Genomic DNA, 21,180 nt, shown 5'->3' on the forward strand with positions numbered 1-21,180 from the left:
ACAGGAAGGCAAAGAGAAGACATCAACAAGCGAGGCAAGAACTTTCCACAGGTTCACACTGGATACAGGACCAGAGATAAGAAGCTGGGTGAATTTCTGATGTTTTCCTACAGAGGCTTGTTACCCAGTTGCACAGAGCCTACTCAGAATAAGGCTTTTTCAAGTCAGCTCTTTTAATGTGAAGCCATAACTTTGTGGTGTTGCTTGATGCAAATCTCCACTGCAAGCCTTTGCTCTGGGTATCTTTTTTGTTAGTCACATCTTCCAAAGAGAACAGCGAAAATCTTGACTCCTGTCCACAAGTCTGTGTCTTAACTGTTTCCAAGGCTGCAGAGCTCGGGGTCAGGAGGCATTGGCGGTTCCGTGGTAGAATTCTCGCCTCCCACACGGGAGACCTGGATTCCATTTCTGGCAAATGCAGCGTCCTGTCTTTGTGCCCTGTGGTTTTTACATTTGCTTACTGTGCCGCGCTAATAAAGGAAAAAAAGGAGGCAGAGGTGGACGGGGGCGGGAGGGGGGGGGCGCGGAAATACTGTGTAGTCCTCCTCGGGTTCTTTACGCAGCGGAATTTATTTTTCTTTTATTTATTTATTTTTGTTTGTCTGTTTGAGACAGAGTCTCAGTCTGTCGCCCAGATCGGAGTGCAGTTGCACAGTTCTGGCTCACTGCAACCTCCACCTTCCGGGCTCAAGTGATTCTCATGCCTCAGCCTCCCAAGTAGCTGCCATTACAGGCATGTGCCACCATTTCCTGCTAATTTTTGTATTTTCGGTAGAGACGGGGTTTCACCATTTTGGCTAGGCTGATCTTGAACTACTGACCTCACATGATCCACCGGCCTCGGCCTCCCAAAGTGCTGGGATTACAGGCTTGAGCCACTGTGCCCGGCCTTCTTTTTCATATTAGTAATTTGTATCTTTTCTCATTGTTTCTTGGTTCACCAGCTAAAGGTTTATCAATTTTATTGGTCATTTCAAAGAACACTCTTCAGGTTTTGTTGACTTTTCTCTACTGATTTCTGGTTTTCGATTTCCTTGATTTCTGCTCCAGTGTTTATTGTTTCTTGTCTTCCACTCACTTTGGACTTGATTTGCTCTTGTTTTCTTTGAGTTTCCTAAAGTGTAAGTTTGGATTATTGATTTTAGATCTTTATTTCTAATATTTAATTTTTTAAAATCCATTATTAGTTTACTTTCTGTGCAGTAATTTTTTTAGTGTAATATAATTTTGTTCTTATTAAAATTTCAGTTTTATTTTATGTACCAAGGGTACATGTGTAGGATTGCTACATGGGTATATCAGGTCCAGGTAGTTCACATAGTACCCAATAGCTAGTTTTTCAACCCACTCTCCCTCCCCCCCTCCCTCCCTACCTCGTGGTAGTCCACAGTGTCTACGGTTCTCATGTTTATGTCCATGTGAGCTCAATATTTAGGTCCCGTTCCTAAGTGAGAACATTTGGTATTTCGTTTTCTGTTTCTGCATTAGTTTCCTCCAGATTATGGCCTCCTGTTCTATCCATGTTATTGCAAAAGACATGATTTCATTCTTTTTTACAGGTGTGTAGTATTCCATGTTGTGTATGTACCAAAAATTTTTTTTTTAATTTAATCCACCATTGATGGGCACCTCGTTTGATTCCACGTCTTCACTATTGTAAATAGCCTGGTGATAATCATAGGAGTGCATGTGTCTTTTTGTTTTAATGATTTACCTTCCTTTGTTTATATAACTCATAATGAGATTACTGGTTGAATAGCAGCTCTGTTGCAGGTTCTTTGAGAAATCTCCAAACTACTTTCCACAGTGACTGACCTAATTTACATTCACTCCAAGGGTTTATACGCTTTCTCTCCAGTTTTATCAGCATCCATTGGTTTTTGAATTTTTATTAATGGCCATTCTGAATGGTGTGAGATAGTATCTCATTGTAGCTTTGATTTGCATTTCTCTGATCATTAGTGATGATGAGCATTTATTCCTGTGTTTGCTGGCTGCTTGTATGTCTTCTTTTAAGAAGTGCCTGTTCATGTCACTTTGCCCACTTTTTAATGGGATTATTTTTTGTTGTTGCTGACTTTTTAAAGTTCCTGACAGACTTTGGACATTAGACCTTTGTCAGATTCACAGTTTGTGAATATTTTCTCCCATTCTGTAGCTGGTCTGTTGACTCTGTTAATGGTTTCTTTTGCTGTGCAGAAGCTCTTTCATTGAATTAGGTCCTACCTGTGAATTTTGTTTTTGCTACATTTGCTTTTGTGGACTTGGCCATAAATTCTTTGCCACGGCTGATGTTGAGAATTATATGTCCTAGGTTTTCTTCTATGGTTTTTCTGCTTTGAGGTCCCAGTATATATAGTGTCATTGCAAATGACAACCAACCAGAGACTAATCATTACAAGCCAACAAAGGGAACTTATTGGTGACCAGGAAAAATGTCTAACAAATGAAAATTAGTAAAAGAGATTCCTGGGTGTCTTTTTCTTTAAAGCATGGGGCATTGTTGTCTGTGGAGTTCAGCAAACTTTTTCTGCAACGGACCAGGGAGATTGGAAGTGTTGTAGGCTTGTGAGCCAAGAGGCAAAATAAGGATATTATGTAGGTGCACATATAATCAGGAAGAAAACAAATTTCTATACCATTTTCACTGATGAGATTCTAAACTAACAGTAGTAACTGAGTAGAACTTCTCAGGTAATAAATGTTCTTTGCATTGAGAGCCTAGGCTCAGCTTTCCTAGGCTCCCTGGTATAGCCCTGGCTTTCCACCCCTCAGGCTCTTTATTCCCTGTTTTCCTCAGAAGAAGAGTTCCATACAAAAGACCTACTACCCTGAGAAACAGTGATGTACTCCTGGGGCCCACCAATGCCACACAAGTCAAGGAGTGGATGGCCTTGCCCCAGTTATGGCTCAGATCACCTTTGTAGGATGACATCATGTTGGGAGATGGTCATCAGAGCCAGGGCCATGGAAGATGCTGTCAGGAGGAGGCGAGAGGACTGGTGCCCAGGGAGAGAAGTGGCCAAGCAACTCTGCATTCAGACTCACAAAAATCTCAAGGGGATGTAGAAATGGCGACAGGGTGAATGGAAAACTCAAGCAAGGCTTTGGGGCCCTGAGCTGATCTCTGGTTTTCCTCCTACAACCTGCCACACATGCTATTGTCTCAGCTCTGTGGATGGAAACTGCATCCTTCCATATGCTCAGTCAAAAAATCTTTGAGTTTTCTTTGACTGCTGATCTTTCCTTCACACCCTATAGCTGTTTAGTCAAGAATTCATATTAAGATGAGCAATCAGGTGTGGTCCTTAATCCATACCATCCTTTCCCCCCAGTTAATAAACCTTGTAAAGTCATTCTCCTGATAAAGACAATAGAATTTCCATGAAATTGCACAATTTTAATCCTTCCTGGATGCATGACTCACATAAGAGCACTGCTTTTGTTTACTACAATTTCCCCCTATTTTGATTTCACGCCTGTTTGACCTGCACTGTTTTCCATAAGCCAGGCACTTCAGCTCAGGTGTGCTTTCCTAATTATAGAATTAGCAATAATAGCAGCCTTGCTAACAACTTCTTCCTGGCCCCACCACCAGGCAAATGCCATAGGATTTAATAGGTAAAGAATCGTAGGATCGCTGGGTGCAGTGGCTCATACCTGTAATCCCAGCACTTTGGGAGCCTGAGGCAGGTGGATCACTTGAGGTTGGAGTTTGAGACCAGCCTGACTAACATGGAGAAACCCCATCTCTACTAAAAATACAAAATTAGCCAGGCATGGTGTGCATGCCTATTATCCCAGCACTTTGGGAGGCTGAGACAGGAGCATCGTTTGAACCCGGGAGGCAGAGGTTGCGGTGATTCTAGATCATGCCACTGCCATCCAGCCTGGGCAACAAGAACTAAACTCTGTCTCAAAAGAAAAAAAAAGAAAAAAAGAATCTTAGGCTTGTCCCTATTACTTGGTGTTATAAAATGAATAGTTTTTCCCTGAATTCATATGTTGAAAGCTTAACCCCAGATTTGACTGTGTTTAGAGATAGAGTCTTCAAGGAAGTAATTAAGGTTAATGAGGCTATAGAAGTGGGGCCCTAATCTGGTCAGAATGGTGTCCGTATAAGAAGAGGAAGACCATCAAAGAATATCTCTCTTTCTCCACACAAGCCCGGAGGAAAGGCTATGGGAACACAAAGCAAGAAAGTGGCCTTCTGCAAGTCAGGAAGAGAGGCCTCCTCATAAACCAGCTCTGCTAGCCCATCGATCTTGGACTTTTGGCCTCCAGAACATTGAGAAAATAAAAGTCTGTTGTTAAACCACCCAACCTTTGGTATTTTTCCATGGCAGCCTGAGCTGACTAACACCCTTGGTAGGTGGGCGGCATTCACCTTATTGGGCTACATGATGTCAAGTTAAAGTAACTTTAGCAATTCTAATTTCATTGTATAGATTTTAAAAAAGGCACTGATATTGCCTTTTTTTAGTTGTATGTATATTGATGCCTGGGCCTAGCATTACAAGACCAGTCGAAATGGGAAGAAAGAAAAGAAGGTGGGAAAGATACCAAGTTCCATAATTGCATCCTCTACCCACATCCAGTTCTCAGCATCTTTTCCACTGGAGGCTGCACCTGTGTACCCTCAAATTCAATCTGAGCACATAATCATTTAGACAACCAAGGTAACTTTTCCAATGTTCAGCATCACATGCTTGGGGAGACAAGTATTTCAATCACTAATTTAAATATTCATTGAGATAACTGTTCTGAGGTTGATGAAAAATGTGGTGTATCCATGTACTGTTGCCTTCTCCTGGGTCAAGAGTGTTGTCTTTACTCTGCTGGCTCACATTTGACCAGAAATTGGAGTCCCAGCAAATCTTCATAGCCACTCAGGAAGCCTATTTTAAGATAGTCCCAATCTCAGACTTGTTCTAAGACTAGTATGCTGATTGAGGAGAAAGAGCCTCATGACAAAAATTCAACTAGAGCTGTGGGTGACAGTTGTGGATTTCAGTACTGGTCTGGGCCCAGGTTTCCCGTGAGCACCTAATGAACAGGCTCATTTGCAGGGATCGTCAAGGTGCTCACTCTGTCTACCTCATAGCCTCGAAAGAAGTCATCAGCTAAAAGAATTTGTGTACTATCTTGAAGGGAAAATAACCCAGAAATAGAGGAAAAGATAAGGATTTTATAAAACAGACATGTGATTCAACAGTTGTTTAAAATGTAGAAAGCTGCAAGAGACAGTTGTTCCCACTCTAATGACAAGAAAAAGCTGTATGGTCTGCAAAATCATATGTGTTTTGATCCCACCAGAGAGCTGAAGTTGCAAGGCCCCTGAGTCAGCTGAAGTACAAAGCATGAGACACCTCCCTATAGAAGGACAAACACATGAAGCAGTTCATCTTTGACAGATAATGGAAGGAAAAGACGGCAGCCATAAATGCTCATTGGAGAAAATCACTGAAGTTTTCATCACTTCTTAAAGGCCAAGTGTAAAGTATTGTGACAGCTTAGAAACTCTGAGAGTCCCAGACACATAGCATGTTTTTGCCTATTTGCTGGGTCTTTCCTCCCATGTCCTTAGTGCTGACAAGACACATGTAGCAGGGAAAGAGAATTTCTCGAGCTTGCCACAGTTGTGTAGGCATATAAGTCATGATCGCATGATCGACCACCACCAGAGTATAGGCACAAAACCTGGTTGCTTCTCTCACATAAAACAAAAGGCATCTACCACTGATGTTGTCCAACCCTTGGCCCCAGTGACAGGCCAACTGCTGAGGTAAGGTTAGACACAAAAGCTGTCTATACTGGACAAGGGGAGGAGACTTGCTCTTGCCCAAGACTTCCCATCATTGGAAGGTAGAGTTCCACTAGATGAAGGGGTGGCCTGCCCCTCCACACCTGTGGGTGCTTCTCATTAGGTGGAACGAGAGACTTGAGAAAAGAAATAAGACACAGAGACAAAGTATAGAGAAAGAAAAGCGGGGCCCAAGGGACCAGTGCTCTGCTTACAGAGGACCCACACTGGCACCGGTCTCTGAGTTCCCTCAGTATTTATTGCTCAAAAGATAAGGGAGTAAATCAGCAGTAAGACATACAGATACACGGAGATGTTCCATTTCCCAGGGACGGGCAGGAGACAGATGTTTTTCTTTTACTGAGATTTAAGAGAATGGTACTGACCTTCAACCACAAGCAGGCTTTAAGCATTTGCCTAACAAAGCACATTCCTTACAGCCCAAAATCCTTTAAACCTTAATTACCACAGCGATGTCTCTAGCAAGAACAAGATTGGGGGTAGAGTCACAGATTAACAGCATCTCAAATACAGAGCCAAATGGAGTCTCTTAAACTTACTTCTATCTATAATAACACAGTAACAGGCTGACCTCTCTTTTCCCCACACCCCAAGGGGATGCCACAGGAACACTAGGACTCAGGCACCCAAGGCCTGAGATTTGGTACACATTCAATGCAATCAGTAACATGAGTTGGTTTCAATCAATCATTTGAGTTGGTTGCAGACCCTTTCCTTTAATGAGGAAAAACTGTGATGTGGATACAAAGTTTCCATGTTCAGAAAGATTGGCCTTGTCCTTAAAGATATTATATTGATTGGATTTCTCTCAACCTCCTTAAGTTGTGTTTAGCATCATTAAAATTAAGTGACTTTCACTTGGATGAAGTGGTAATAAAAAAAGGTTGTGAGAATTTCTAGTGATTTTTGATCTCAAGCCTTGTATCACAGTTGGGCTGTCATGTGTGTACTTGAAAACAAAATGTGTGCAATTGTTGCACTGGTTTGAAGATTTTAATGGTGAAAGCGACCTAATCAGTAATCAGTACTGTATCTAGAAACCAATCTTGGAAATATGTGATTATACTCTTTTAAAATAGCTGAAGGCCAGGAGCTCAAGGCCAGAAGCCTGGCCAACATGGCAAGACCCTGTCTTTACTGAAAACACAAAAATCAGCTGGGCATGGTGGTGCCTGCCTGTAATTCCAGCTACTCGGGAGGCTGAGGCAGGAGAATTTCTTGAACCTGGGACTCGAAGGTGGAGTTTGCAGTGAGCTGAGATCCTGCCACTGTACCCCAACCTGGGTGACAGAGGAAGATTCTGTCTCAAAATAAATAAGTAAAATAGCTGAAAAGAAATGAGTATTTGTTTATTCTCACTTTGTTCTTGTTTTGTTGTTTAGTATTTAAATAAAATGAGATTATTTATCCTCATATGGAATTTCCAAAACTGATATATGCATTTAGCATTTTGTTAAATGATGGAGAGAAAATTTAATTGCCTTACTTTGAAAAGTTTGGCATAGGTTCTGTCACATTTTTGATGCTTTTGATCACAGTTCTGTCATTAGAATGCTGGCAACTACATGTTGCCATGCAAGGAGTATCCTAACCACTTTAATACAGTCATTTGAAGTGCTGCAGGCAGTAACTACTTGACAGCAGATCACAGTGTTTTTATTGGTGACGTGAGAGAGAAAAATAGAACTTTCTGCAGTACAAATGTCCTGTTAACTAATACTTGTGCTATTAGCTTACAGGGCTTTCACTCCTGGGTCTGAAAAGGGCAGCTTCTCCTGCTAAATCTTGAATATTGACAGCAATTAATGCCTCATCTTCAGACCCTGGGGAAGATGACAATCAAAACCAACTGCTTTCATGAGAAACAGAACCAGAAATTGAAACCATTCAATCCCTCTACACCCAACATTCCCACATGCCCCCTTTTCCATCTCATAGCCCCTCTTCCTCTAGACAGAAGAGGTGGGCACATGAGAATTGTAAGGCTGGAGTTTGAGGGAGAACTTTAGTTCAGAGATTTTTTTTTTCTTTCTCTTTTCTTTTCTCTCCTTCCTTCCTTCCCTCCATCCTTCCTTCCTTCCCTCCCTCCCTCCTTCCCTCTTTCTTTCTTTCTTCCTTCTTTTTTTTTTTTTTTTTCATATTTTTGGTAGACACAATGTTTCACCATATTGCCCAGGCTAGTCTCAAACTCCTAAGTTCAAGTGATCCACCCACCCTGGCCTCTCAAATTCAGAGATTTTCTATAAATCAGACATTACACTCAGAAGTACCCTGATGCAAGGCCAGCAACTGGGCCCATGTATTGGAATAACAGGGTTTTCTAGAGCATTCATCTGCTCTTTCACAGAAAAGTATAAAAAGTCATGAAAGGTTTTTGAAACTCTTACCTTATGGTCAAACTGATTATAATTAAATTTGTGTATAAGGTTTTATTAAAATTAGCTTTAACATTTTAATACACCACACAAAGGTAAAATTTGGTTTTCTCTTCATCAAAATGTTTGTGTAATATTAATAATAGATAAAATATTTTTGTTTACCTTTTGGCTAAATGATTGACTATTTTAAGGTGACCTGTGATCCTATTTTGTGATATCAAGTCTCTCAAAACTTTGGCAAACTTTCTAAGAGTAAAATTTCCATATTGAGCCTTTTGGACCTCAAATTAACTTTTTGGATACTAGGTTCCTGAAGTCCAAGAGAGACATATTAGGCTTCTTAGGCTTATTTGTTATGCTAGAATTATGCACGAAGCATTGTCAAATCTGAGGTGATGTTTCACTTCCTTTGGGTTCTGTTGACACAGATGTGTTGTTAATGTGTGTTCCAGGATTGTATGAGATTCCTACAGTTCTGATATGCTGTCACTAATAATTACGATTACTATGTTAAATTGTCAGGTGCCACAAAAGCAACAGAATTCTCTTGTCAACTGTGTCTATAACTATGGCTGTCTTGAGGTTTTTGTCGTCCACAATTGTTTTGCTTTGATTCTTCTTTAAAAAGTTACTTATAATCAGTTACAGTCCAGGCCTTGGTTCTTTGGGGAAGTCCATGAAAAGGACTCTTGGAGGCAGGTTTCTGATAACTTGGAGATCATGCCATTGAACCAAAGAGAAAATTTCCAGGGCACTAATAGAAAGGCTGATGTGTTCATAAAGATTGCTAGCCCAGTATGAAGCAGAACAGGAGTTGATTGCATGGATTGGACTAATAGAGGACTGAAATAAGTTGTTATGGTCTTTGTTTGTTTGTTTGTTTGTTTGAAACACTGTTGATTCTTCAGAGTCTGGAGAACTTGTTTCCTTTTGAGCTATTTATAGCCTGCAACAATTGAGTAGAATAGTCCTCTAAACAGAATGTGAGGCATATTTTTCTCTCTGTCGAATTTCTCCACAATTTGTTTTTTTTTTTTTGTTTGTTTGTTTTGTTTTGTTTTGTGACGGAGTCTGCTCTGTCGCCCGGGCTGGAGTGCAGTGGCCGGATCTCAGCTCACTGCAAGCTCCGCCTCCCGGGTTTATGCCATTCTCCTGCCTCAGCCTCCCAGGTAGCTGGGGCTACAGGCGCCCGCCACCTCACCCGGCTAATTTTTTGTATTTTTTTAGTAGAGACGGGGTTTCACCATGTTAGCCAGGATGGTCTCCATCTCCTGACCTCGTGATCCGCCCGTCTCGGCCTCCCAAAGTGCTGGGATTACAGGCTTGAGCCACTGCGCCCTGCCATCTCCACAATTTGTAAACTGAATATTCTTAACTCATGACCACGTGTTTGTTTGCATAAGTTCAATAAGATTTTGTTTTCTTTTATAATCTGACACAGGTGGAGGAATTGGTAATTTTCCCAGGGCTTTGCCTGAAATGGCATTGTGAAATGTTCCAGCAAAGCCTATTTAGGAGAGCCTATATGAACAATGATTCTTGCTACACTTTGTGTAGGTAATCAGGCCAAGTATACGGAACTGAAGCTTCTTTTGCAGGTAGGTTGGTCCTGCTGTGTTTTGTCTTTAGTGGAAATGGGGAACTGGAGAGAGGAAGATTGTGTTTCAGGAGAAACTACAGTATTAGATGAACGTTTGATTCCTGGATGGCCATGCAGTCACCCATGGTGTGGAGCTGCTCAGGGTGCCCCTTCTCCACATGACACAGCCAGGAAGCTGGATGACCGGATTCCCCATGATTGAAGAACTGACAAATAGAAAGTGGGAACTGAAATCGACCCAATAGTCCCATAGACAGTGTTTTTGGACAGACGTAGAAATGGACCTTTCTGGTCTTAAAGCTTGAAACTTACATTTGTTTTATCTGAGTTCCTTCCTCAGGAAAGGACCGTCAGGCCTCTCAAAAAGCATCAAAGACCTGAAACTCAGCAGATCACAGCCTCCAGACAATGAGATGTCAGTCCCCTCACTCATCATGAAAGCTTCCTCACCCCTGCCTAATTCCTCTCTTCCTACACACAGTTACGTTTCTTCTCTGCTAAATAAACCCCTCACTTTAGTTGATCTGGGAGATTGATTTGAGACTCATCTCCCATCTCCTCAGCTGCAGCATCCCATTAAATCCGTCTTCCTCGGCAACACTCAATGTCTCAATGATTGGTTTTCTGTGAGCTGAGCAGTAGGGCCTAGACCAAACTCCTGGGCTTTCCGTAAAAATACATGTATACTTTTACAGACTGTAATTAATGGATCATGAGATATTGAGAAATTGGAATGGCATCAACTTGACCAATTCTGAGAAAACACCCTGAGCTTAAATATCAGGGCCCTGTCTCCTGACCCCGACAGTATATGGTTGATTTTGAGTCATAGCAGGTGAGTATGGCCTGGTTTGAGTGTTTTATAGAAATATAAAACATGGCTGATTGCATTTATTTTAAATCCAACAAATTTCCATTTCTGGTGAGAAAATTTTGTTAAAACCAACCAAACAAACAAACATAGATGTATATGAAGAAGAAAATGAAGGATTCCCTGTTTCCCAATCTCACTTGATTGCTGTCTTCTATTAGGTACTACAGGGAGGAAGGAGGCAAGGCGCCCAGGAATTCCCTTGTCCTGTTTTGACAATCATCTAGCCTCCTTGGGCAAACAGAAAGGACGGAAAGCATAAAGAAAATAACAGATATTTTGCAGACATTTCATCTCCAGGCTGGGCGCAGTGGCTCACACCTGTAATCCCAGCACTTTGGGAAGTCAAGGTGGGCAAATCACTTGAGGTCAAGAGTTCAAGACCAGCCTGGCCAACATGGCGAAACCTCATCTCTACTAAATATACAAAATTTAGCCAGGCATGGTGGCATACACTTGTAATCACAGCTACTGGGGTTTACAATTATTTGAACCCAACAGATGGAGGTTGCAGTGAGGGGAGATCGCCCACTGCCACTGCACTGCACTCCAGCCTGAGCAGTAAAGGAGACTCTATCTCAATGCAAAGGAAGGAAGGAAGGAAGGAAAGAAGGAAGGAAGGAAGGAAGGAAGGATGGAAGGAAGGAAGGCAGAGAGAGAGAAAGAAAGAAGTGAGACAGGAAGGGAGGGAGGGAGAAAGAGGAAGGAAGGAAGGAAAGAAAAGAGAGAGAAAGAAAGGAAAGAGAGAAAGAAAGAAAGAAAAAGAAAGAAGAGAAAGAAAAGAAAGAAAGAGAGAGAAAGAAGAAAGAGAGAGAACGAGAGAGAGAAAGAGAGAAAGAGAGAAGGAGAGAAAGAGAGAAAAGAAGAAAGATATTTCACCTTGGCACAGGAAACTCTTATGACCGAGGCTTCAAGGGCTCTTCTCTGGCCCTAAACCCACAGTGGATATTGCCTCATTTTCCGAGGTGCAAATGCAATGATAGAAGCCGATCAAAGGAGAGGACAGAGACAAAGCAAGAGGGATGGCTCCTTCCTACTGATCCACATTCCTCGAATGTTGCTTGTGGGATAGTAGAAATGCCTTGACATAGGTGGGTGGGAACTATTGCTACTTATTAGGAATTCAGACACCGCCAGCAAACTTGCATTGTGAGGTTCCATGGTGAAATGGTGAGCACTCTGGACTCTGAATCCAGCGATCCGAGTCCGAGTCTCGGTGGAACCTTTGTGTATCTTTCAGTTTCATTAGGACGGTAGTGCAGTGTTTTATTCCCTAAATGGAATGGGGATTCCACTGACGTTCAGAAGCTCTGAGCTGCGGGCCTGCGTGTCCCTTCTGCTCCCGCTGTCTGAGCCTCGCGATGTACCTGGAGCTCCTTAGCCCCTCTCCGTCTCCCTCTTAGGTGTTCGGGGTCCCAGAAGCCGAGTTCTCACAGTGGCAGGGACCACAGGGAAATTGCCGAATCATCCAGTCGGGGTCACCGATCCTGCAGGGTCCCCTTCCTGGGCGAGCCTCCTGGCACCCAGCAATCGGAAGCCCGGACCTCCCGCCCCAACTCCCCGCCTCGGGGAGAGAGGTCTCCTCCACTATAAAGGCTGCCGCCCCTCAGTCCTAGACCGGGACTTTCACCCGGGAAATCTCGTAATGGCACCCATTGTCATTTTGGTAAGTAAACGGTGGCGTGAGAAATTTTGATGGGGTTAGCTCAGTCATTGGAGATTGTGTCTCAGTTTAGGATGGATGGTTGGAGACCTAACTTGGGATAGCAATGCTTTATTCACATGGCCCATCTGATTCCGAGTGTTAATTTATTCTCTTCTTCATACTCAGATTTTTATGCCGAATTTTTAGCGCCTACGTCTCTATTGCGGACCCTAAAAGTAGCCATTTCACTAAGCTTTGGAACCTGACTCCGGGAAATCTCATTTATTTATCCCAAGATCTGAGCCGGAAAGAGAAATCCTCCCGGCGGCCTCTTCAAGCGCGCGGCCTGGGAGCGCGGGTTCTGATCCTCCGCCGCCCCGGCCGAGCTCCCAGCAGCACCACGGGGAAGAGGAGCCTGAGCAGCTCTGAGGGGCGAGTTTCTGACGGCGGGGCTCCCCCTCGTCCCGTCAGAACCCTGCCCCAAGAAGAAGACGCCTTAGGACGCTACCAGAGTTAAAAATGTTTTCTCCTGCTCTTCAGAGCACTTGGGATGAGGTTCCTGATGGGTCTTGGGAGCTAACTAAGATGTCACTCCAGGCGCTCAGGACCATCGCTCTCATTTTCACATTTTGGGGCTGAGAGCGATTACGAAGGACTGAAAATCACCGCAATCTTTGAAGGGCTCAGTTTGGAGGACGAGCGGGGATTGAGTGGGGTGAGATGACGCCTTCTTGGCTCCTTGGAGTGGACTAGAAGGTAAGGAAACACACAAACTCTGTTTCCCCTTGCAGGCTGGACGGCAGGGCCTGGGGAGGAAAATTGGACAAAGTGTAACAATATTTACGTACAGGTTGGCTGCACGCATTAAAAATTGTTATCCCTAGAGGTAAGTGTAGGAAGAGACCAGGGCACTGCTGTTCACCTCCAGTTTTGCAGCATATGTAAATTTGACAACAGTGTATAGTGCATAAAAATTCATCCTGTTTACAAATAATTGATCACAACCAGTTACAGGTTCATTGTGCCTTCTCCACTTCCACTGCTTCACTTGACTAGCCTTATAGGAAAAAAAATCATTTGTAAATAGGATACTGTTTCAGTTGATCCTCAGCCCACTCATTCCCCACACCCTGAAAGTAGCTGGAACAACAGGTGTGCACCACATGCTGGGCTAATTTTTGTATTTTTAGTAGAGATGGGGTTTCAACATATTGGCCAGGCAGCTCTCGAATTCCAGAACTCAAGTGATCCACCTGCCTGGGCCTCCCTGCACCTCCCTGCTGGGACTACAGGTATGAGCCACCCTACTTGGCCATCATTTGTATTTTGAATTTAAATATTTTGTAGTCATCACTCTTCAAAGACTCTGGGTTTTGTTGCATGAGCATGGTGGGGTTCATGACATGCTACTCCAAAATATAACATCTTGGGGTATTGAATGTTTTATGCTAAAGGAATTTGAGTAAACAACAGAAGCAGGAAGGTCATTGTCACCCCACCACCGGCTGCCCTTCTTCTCTGAAGTCGATTAAAAGACACTTATGTGAGAGGTGCACTCTCTGTACCCAGAGGAAAGGTGCATCCTCGATTCTGAAGACACAGGGACACAGAGAAGAGCCTGAACACAGAGGCCTGGCTAAGTTTTCCTGAGTTTGTTACTGCTAGGTCATACTATTATTGTCTTATCATACCGCTCCATGACTATCCATTCTTCAACAAACTGACTGTTAAACAAAAATAAATAAATAAATAAATTGAGATTTAGCTGTTTCCATGGGCCTTCATTGCCTTTAGAAGGCACTCCTGTCATGTAAAACTTTATTAAATAAATACATATACTCTTCTCTTGTTAGTGTGTCTTTTGCTGAAAGGGTCTCAGCAGTGAACCTAGGCTGGGTGAGCAAAAGTCATCTTTCCTCCCCTACATGTAGAAATGTCTTCCACTATAAAACTATAAAAAATATATATATATTTTGACAGGGTCTTGTGCTGTCATCCAGGCTGGAGTGCAATGACGTGATCTCAGCTCACTGCAATGTCCACCTCCTGGGTTCAAGCGATTCTCCTGCCTCAGCCTCCCGAGTTGCTGGGATTACAGGCGCCCACCACCACGCCTGGTTACTTTTTGTATTTTTAGTAGAGATGGGGTTTCACCATGTTGGCCAGGCTGGTCTCGAACTCCTGACCTCAGGTAATCCACCCACCTCGGCCTTCCAAAGTGCGAGAATTACAGGCATGAGCCACTGCACCCGGCCAAAACTATAAGAATTTTATTGGGGCAGATTTGAAGCCAGAAATTGAATCATTGTTCCCCTTTGGATGAGCTGAACAGATGAGCTAATAAACTCCCAGTTCCTCCCAGATAGAAATACTTCTCTAGCTCATTCCCTGAAGCTCCTTGAGGGTCAAACCTGCTGGAGATTGAGGGGCCTTCCTGGAACCTCCCAGCTCAGGAGGTTACTGCTGGTGAGAGGATTGCTGCAGTCTCCCTGGGAGGGTGCAGGGTCACTGGAAAGTATCACTGCTGTAACTTCAGTACAAATGGTTTTCATCACATCTGCTCTTTGTGCAGTGTTGCAGGCAAAATACAAGAGATAACATGCACATGAGTAACATATGCACATTATCAACTGTGCCTGAATCACAAAGTGCCACATGTTATGCACAGTTGATGAGTGCATATGTTTACTCATTTAGTCCTTACCTCAGGCCGAGGTCACACCATCACCTTCATCTTCCATATGAGAAAACTGAGATGCACAAAGACGTTAAGTGACCTGCCCAGGGTCACTCAGCCAGCAAAGGAGGATTTGAAAGCAGGAATTTGAAGTGAAGGCAGCCTGGCTCCAGAAGACATTCTCAAAACCACTGTGTTTATACTGCTCCTAGCGAAATCACCCTTGCAAAAATTAAGACAGTGAGAAAAACCTGACATAAGAAAACTATGACTGTGCAAGAAATCTGACCTGACTCCATCTTGCTTCTAACCTCTGAGCTGCCCTTTTCCATTCCTGGGCATAGGCCAGGCTATGAGAGGAGTTTAGTTCCAAGTCTAAGTCTGAAGCAAAGATGATTACCCCTTCCCGAGACAAACTTCTTCCTATCTTGGGGATCACACCTCCTTAGCAAAGCTAACAAATTAGGCACGAGATTGGAAATTATGGCTCAGGAGCCATGCAGCCAGAAGCCACACGATTCCTAAACTCCCCAACTGTGCCTATATATAACATTGCTAGCGTTAAACCTCAGATTGGTGTTCAAGATATTTTTCAGACCCTGCCTTATGATGGACTAGCTGGCACACCCAGACCAGTAAACTGGCTCATCTGGTCCTGTGGCCCTCACCCAGGGACTGACTCAGTGCAGTAAACAAGCTCTGACACTGTGATTTCATCCCCCAACCCAACCAATCAGCTTTGCCCATTCCCTAGTCCCCTGCCTGCCAGACTATCCTTAAAAAACAAACAAACAAACAAAAAACTCTAGTCTTTGAATTTTGGCAGATTTGAGTAATAATAAACCCCTGTCCTGGTCACCTAGCTACCTCTGCATTTATTAAATTCTTTCTCTATTGTAGAAAGCCTGATGTTCTCAGCTCCATTGGCTTATCTGGGCAATCGGCAAGATAAACCTACTGGGCAGTTACATTAATAAAAGAGAAACACAAATGGTAAGCATGCTTGAAAAGAAATGTAAGTCTGTGTATTTCTTTTGAAGAAACACAAAAGGAGGAGGAATGATAAGACAGGCGATACACTGTCCTAAATATTTTCATGATTCTCCTGCCTCCCCCATATTCTTCTTATCCCAACAACTGCTCCACAGAAACCTTCGAGTTAAACACGGTCCTGCCAGAACTGGGTTTGTCCTTCCCTTTACATTTTCCTCTCACCTGCCCCACACCCCTTCCATATCTAATCTGTTCGTTCACTTCCAGGTCATTGAGGATTTTCCATTTAAAAACTTAAAAAATTCATAAAGGGGAAGATAACTTCTCATCCATATTCACACCTCCTGGAATTAACTACTATTAATATAGGTACATATTTTTCTTCCAAATCACTGTTAAGCCATTGTCTTAAAAAAAAAAAAAATTAAACATGCTAAGCATAGACCATACATTAGAGAAGATGTAAACATATGTAAAATTTTTGATCACCTTAAGTTCAAAAATAATCTCTCATAACATTTGGGCAACACTGGAGCAATGGTCTTGTGGTATATCTACAGAGATAGGAATGTATATTTTAGCTAGACTATCCCCACCAGGCCCCAAAAAAGAAAAAGAAGAAAAAATAATAAGGATATATATATATATGAAAAAAATAATAAAATAATAAAGATGCATATATGTATGCTTTTACAAAATTTAGCTTAGACTCTATTTTTATTTTACAAATATTCCATTTAATAGTGCATGAACTTAACTGTAGACAAAGAGACAGAAACAGAAATGAAGGAATTCCTCAACTCCCTAGCACAGTTAGAGAGACATTTTTCTAAAGGAATCCTCTAAGGGTAAACAGACACTAAATTAAGTAGAAGACATTAAGATTTGGAGTGGTCTTCTTATTCCTTTTTACAACCAAGTTGATTAAGGTGTGAGCTGACTATGGTACAACGCATCCATTTCAAGTTTGATGACGTGTCTATTACTCTAAAAGGTCCTCTCCTGCCCTTTGCAGTCAGTCCCGCCCTCTCCCTGACCCCAGCAATCAATGATGTAGTTTCTGTCACTATACAGGTTAGTTTTACCTGTTCTAGAAATTCACCTTGATGGCGCCTCACAGGATGCCCTCTTTTCGTCACTGGGCATAATGTTTTTGAGATTATCCATGCCATCTCATCTTTCCGTAATGTGTCCCATTTTATTGCTGGGTAGTTCGGGTAGCTGGGGGGTAGCTGGGGTAGATCGCAGCCCTTTCTGCCTACAGGTAAGACTGCGGTTCCGACCTGCAGGCCTAGGTGAACATGAGCAAGGTCACCTGGGCGCCTGGAAAGCCCCCTCCCCGTTCCCCTACAGAAAGCAAGCGTGTTTGTCTACAACCGAACAGGGACACTGCTTTCATCGCAAAGAACAGCACCAAAGGCCCTGCTTTCATCCCAGAGAACAGCACCCGACTGCGTAAAGTTTCTACCTGGTTCTATCAGGTGAGAACACGTTCCCCGCTAGCACAGAAATCCCACAAACTCCTGTGGGGGCTGCGGTTAGAAGCAGAGGCTGTGTGAAGGGTGACTGGGGGCCACGAAAAAACACGAAGGTTTCCACAGAGCGTGAGAACTCAAAAGACTGGAGACCATGAAGCAATCTGCAAAAAGCAGCCCCACGTAGAAAGAGAGAAAAAAACGGCTCTGCGGCCACTTAGCTTGTGTTAAACAAGCTCACGGCGGCGGGGAGAATACGGCAACACGGTATTCACTGTGACTATAATGAGAACGGAAAACGCTTGAAATACCACCCAAACCACGAACACGTATAAGTTAACAGTAATACTTTGCGCGGAGTCTATTTTTTCAACACAAAAAGTTCAGGGGAAAGCGCGAACGCAGTCCCCCACTACCACAAATTATGCAGTCGAGTTTCCCACATTTGGGGAAATCGCAGGGGTCAGCACATCCGGAGTGCAATGGATAAGCCTCGCTCTGGGAAAACCACCTTCGTGATCATGGTATCTCCCCTGCCAGGTAAGTATGAGTTCGTGTGTCTCCGCCCTGCCACAGCCCCACACGCCTCACCCTTTACACGCACGGTCACTTGCCCCGCGCACCCCCGAGCCCTCCTAGCCCTGACAAACAGCTGGTACTCTCAGGTCCGACCGGCGGTCCTGGGCTCGCTCCTACAGCACGGGAACTCCTTCGTGGCGAAGCAGCCGGTGGCGAAGCGGCAGCCCCTGCGCTGCCTCATCTACATAGAAGTCGCCCTCTCCGTGATGTCACCGACAGCGCGTTCCCGGTCCCCGTCTGCTTTTCCGCCCCATCGTCCGCCCACTTAGCCGAACCACCTGCTGCCACAGCTTGCGGGGACAGTGACGTCTGCCTCTTCTTTCCCTCCCTTCCCCGTCCCTGGTCTTCCCCAAAGAAGCGGGCGTTTCTGTTGTAGTTTTTTGTTTTTGGTTTGGCGCCGAGTCTCGCGCTGTCGCCCAGGCTGCAATGCAGTCGCAAGATCTCGGCTCCCTGCAACTTCCGCCTTCCGAGTTGAAGCGATTCTCCTGCCGCAGACTTCCGCGTAGCCGGGATTACAGGCGCATGCCACCAAGGCCGGCTAATTTTTGTATTTTTAGTAGAGACCGGGTTTCACCATGATGGCCAGGCTGATCTCGCACTCCTGACTTCAGGTAATCAGCTGGCCTCAGCCTCCCAAAGTGCTGGGATTACAGGCCTGAGCCATCACACCCGCCCAGAAGCAGGTTCTTAAACTGTGTTGCCCAGGACCTCTTTGGCAGACAGCTGGAACCTGTCCACCCTTCTTCAAATAATGGCTTGTAACGCGCAGACTAAAACATGTAGGATTACACAGGAAACTGGTTCTCTTCACATCGTTATCCTTGTGATGTAGCATTCTACTTGAAATTACGAGTCGTTCAATATCCGAGAGAAACCATATCTATGAAACCAGAGAGGCTGCTCAGATGACTGCAAACCAGCCATCCTTACTAGTTTTACCACTAGTAATGTTATAAAGACCGTGGTCCAATTTCATGAATCTTGTAGGTTTTTTTCAAATACAGCAATGTACAAATATGCTGCCCCAGCAGAGCACACTGGACACTCAGGCATGGTGCTGGAGTTTGTCATCTCTTCCACAGCCTTCTCTAGACCTTAGCACTTACCTCATGTTAGCACTTTATGCTCTGCAAAGACAGAAACAAAGTGGTCCAAATTTCCAAATTTGGGGGGGAAATATATATATATATATATATATATTTGGGGGAAATTTTATTTGAGGTGCTTAACAGATTACTGTTAATCTGTAGAACACAACCCCAAACTCTGACAATACTCCACAGACTTCAAATCTATCAGGCAATTTTTTCTGTCCTTTGCTTTCATATAAACTGAATCATAAAGTGTGTAGTGGGTTTTGGGGGAGTATAACTGCCCAATGGGTTCACGTTGCCTGCTGCCTAGACAGAACCAATTTATCTAGACAGGGAATTGCAATAAAGAAAGTCATTTACCCAGAACTGGCTGTGTGGTAGACCAGAATTTTATTATTACTCAAATCGGTCTTCCTGAGCATTCTGGGACCAGAGTTTTTAAGGATAATTTGGTGGGTGGGGGCCAGTGAGTTGGGAGTTCTGATTGGTCAGGTCGGAGATGAACTCAGAGGGAGCTAAAGTATCCTCTTGAGCTGGGTCAGTTCCTGGGTGGGGGCCACAAGATCAGATGAGCTGGTTTATCCATCTGGGTAGTGCCAGCTGAGGCATTGAGTGTAGTGTCTACAAAATATCTCATGTACCGATCTTAGGTTTTACAATAGTGATGCGATCCCCAGGAACAATTTGGGGAGGTTTAGAATCATAAGCTGGAGGCTGTGTGACTCCTAAACCATCATTTCTAATATCGTGGCTAATTTGTTAGCCCTGCAAAGGCAGTCTAGTCCCCAGGTAGGAAGGGGGTTTGTTTTGGGAAAGGGCTGTTATCATCTTTGTTTCACAGCTAAACCATAAACTAAGTTCCTCTCAAAGTTATTTTGGCCTGTGCCCAGGAATGAACAAGGACAGCTTGGACATTAGAAACAACATGGAATCAGTTAGGTCAGATCTGTTTCGCTGTGATAATTGTCCCAGTTATAATTTTTGCAAAGTTGGTCTCAGGAGCAGAGGCATAGGTTTGACTTCTTTCACTCAGTCTTACATCTATGAATTGTTCATGTTATTCATGTGGTTATTTGTTTCTGTGTGTATTCCTTTGTATGAATATAGGCCAACTTATTTATTTATTCTACTGTTGCTGAACATGTTGACCTAAAAGAAAGACGCTGAAGCACAAAATAGAATCTAGAGTTTACTTGGGCCAACGTGAAGGCAGCTGCCTGGAAGACTCACACCCAAAGAACTTTGGATCTGAGCTCCCTTTGGCCTTTGTCACAAGCAGGTTTTTAAAGGCCAAAAGAGGGGACGCACAAATGGGCTGATAGAAACGTGCCTGTCTGGAATTCTCATTGGTTTTCAGAAATAGCATTGATGAGAGCTTGGCTATCCGTTGTTATGGGGTGTGGGATATAGTGTTTGGTGTGGCATTATTAGATTAATTTACAGCTACCTGGGGTGATAGCAAGCAGTTCCAACAGTTGAATACATAGCTCAAAAGGAAGGAAGAAGAAAGTGGTTGCTGTCTTGATTTAATGTCTCTCTGATCATGTGAAGTGGCTCACATTCCTCAGATAAAAATTCTTTTAAAAATCTTTCTTCTTGAAAGCACTGGTGATCAAAAGCTCAGCCAAGGTGTCCCTCTTTGCCAGGAAGGCTCATTCCCAGATGGTCTTTCCCAGGCTGAGGGCAGGGGAGGAAAGGAACCGCCTCACCGAGGAATTTTTAAGAGCACCAAAAAGCCCAGTTGAAAGGGTGTCACAGAGTAGGAAAAAAAAAAAAAAGAAGAAGAAGAAAAGAGGAGAGAGAGACCTCAGTTAAGTCTACAGCTGTCACTTGTTTAATCATCTCTAGTCTTCAGATACCATAAAATCAGTTTTCTCAGAAGTAAAACAAGAAATGTATAACATTAATAATTTGAGTAGAACACATATAATGCACACAAGAATGAGAATCACAAAGAGAATCTGTATGCCAGAACAGTAAGGGAACCTATTCCTATTCCATTAGGGAGCCAACTAAAACCATCAGGGAAAACATCACATCCCAG

The 21,180-nt window shown here is 43.5% G+C and overlaps 2 non-coding genes across 2 annotated transcripts; one reads left to right on the top strand and one right to left on the bottom strand.

Annotated features, from left to right (window-relative positions):
• Window positions 1–11,826: 11,826 nt before the first annotated feature.
• On the top strand, window positions 11,827–11,898 carry TRNAQ-CUG. Its single transcript has one exon. It is a non-coding gene; the product is annotated as a tRNA-Gln (tRNA).
• A 5,949-nt stretch (window positions 11,899–17,847) lies between these two features.
• Window positions 17,848–18,011, bottom strand: LOC113223473. Its single transcript, XR_003308747.1, has one exon. It is a non-coding gene; the product is annotated as a U1 spliceosomal RNA (small nuclear RNA).
• Between the last annotated feature and the right edge of the window lie 3,169 nt (window positions 18,012–21,180).

Source organism: Piliocolobus tephrosceles, unplaced genomic scaffold (genome assembly GCF_002776525.5).
Source record: "Piliocolobus tephrosceles isolate RC106 unplaced genomic scaffold, ASM277652v3 unscaffolded_41462, whole genome shotgun sequence".
Classification (NCBI taxonomy): Eukaryota; Metazoa; Chordata; class Mammalia; order Primates; family Cercopithecidae; genus Piliocolobus; species Piliocolobus tephrosceles.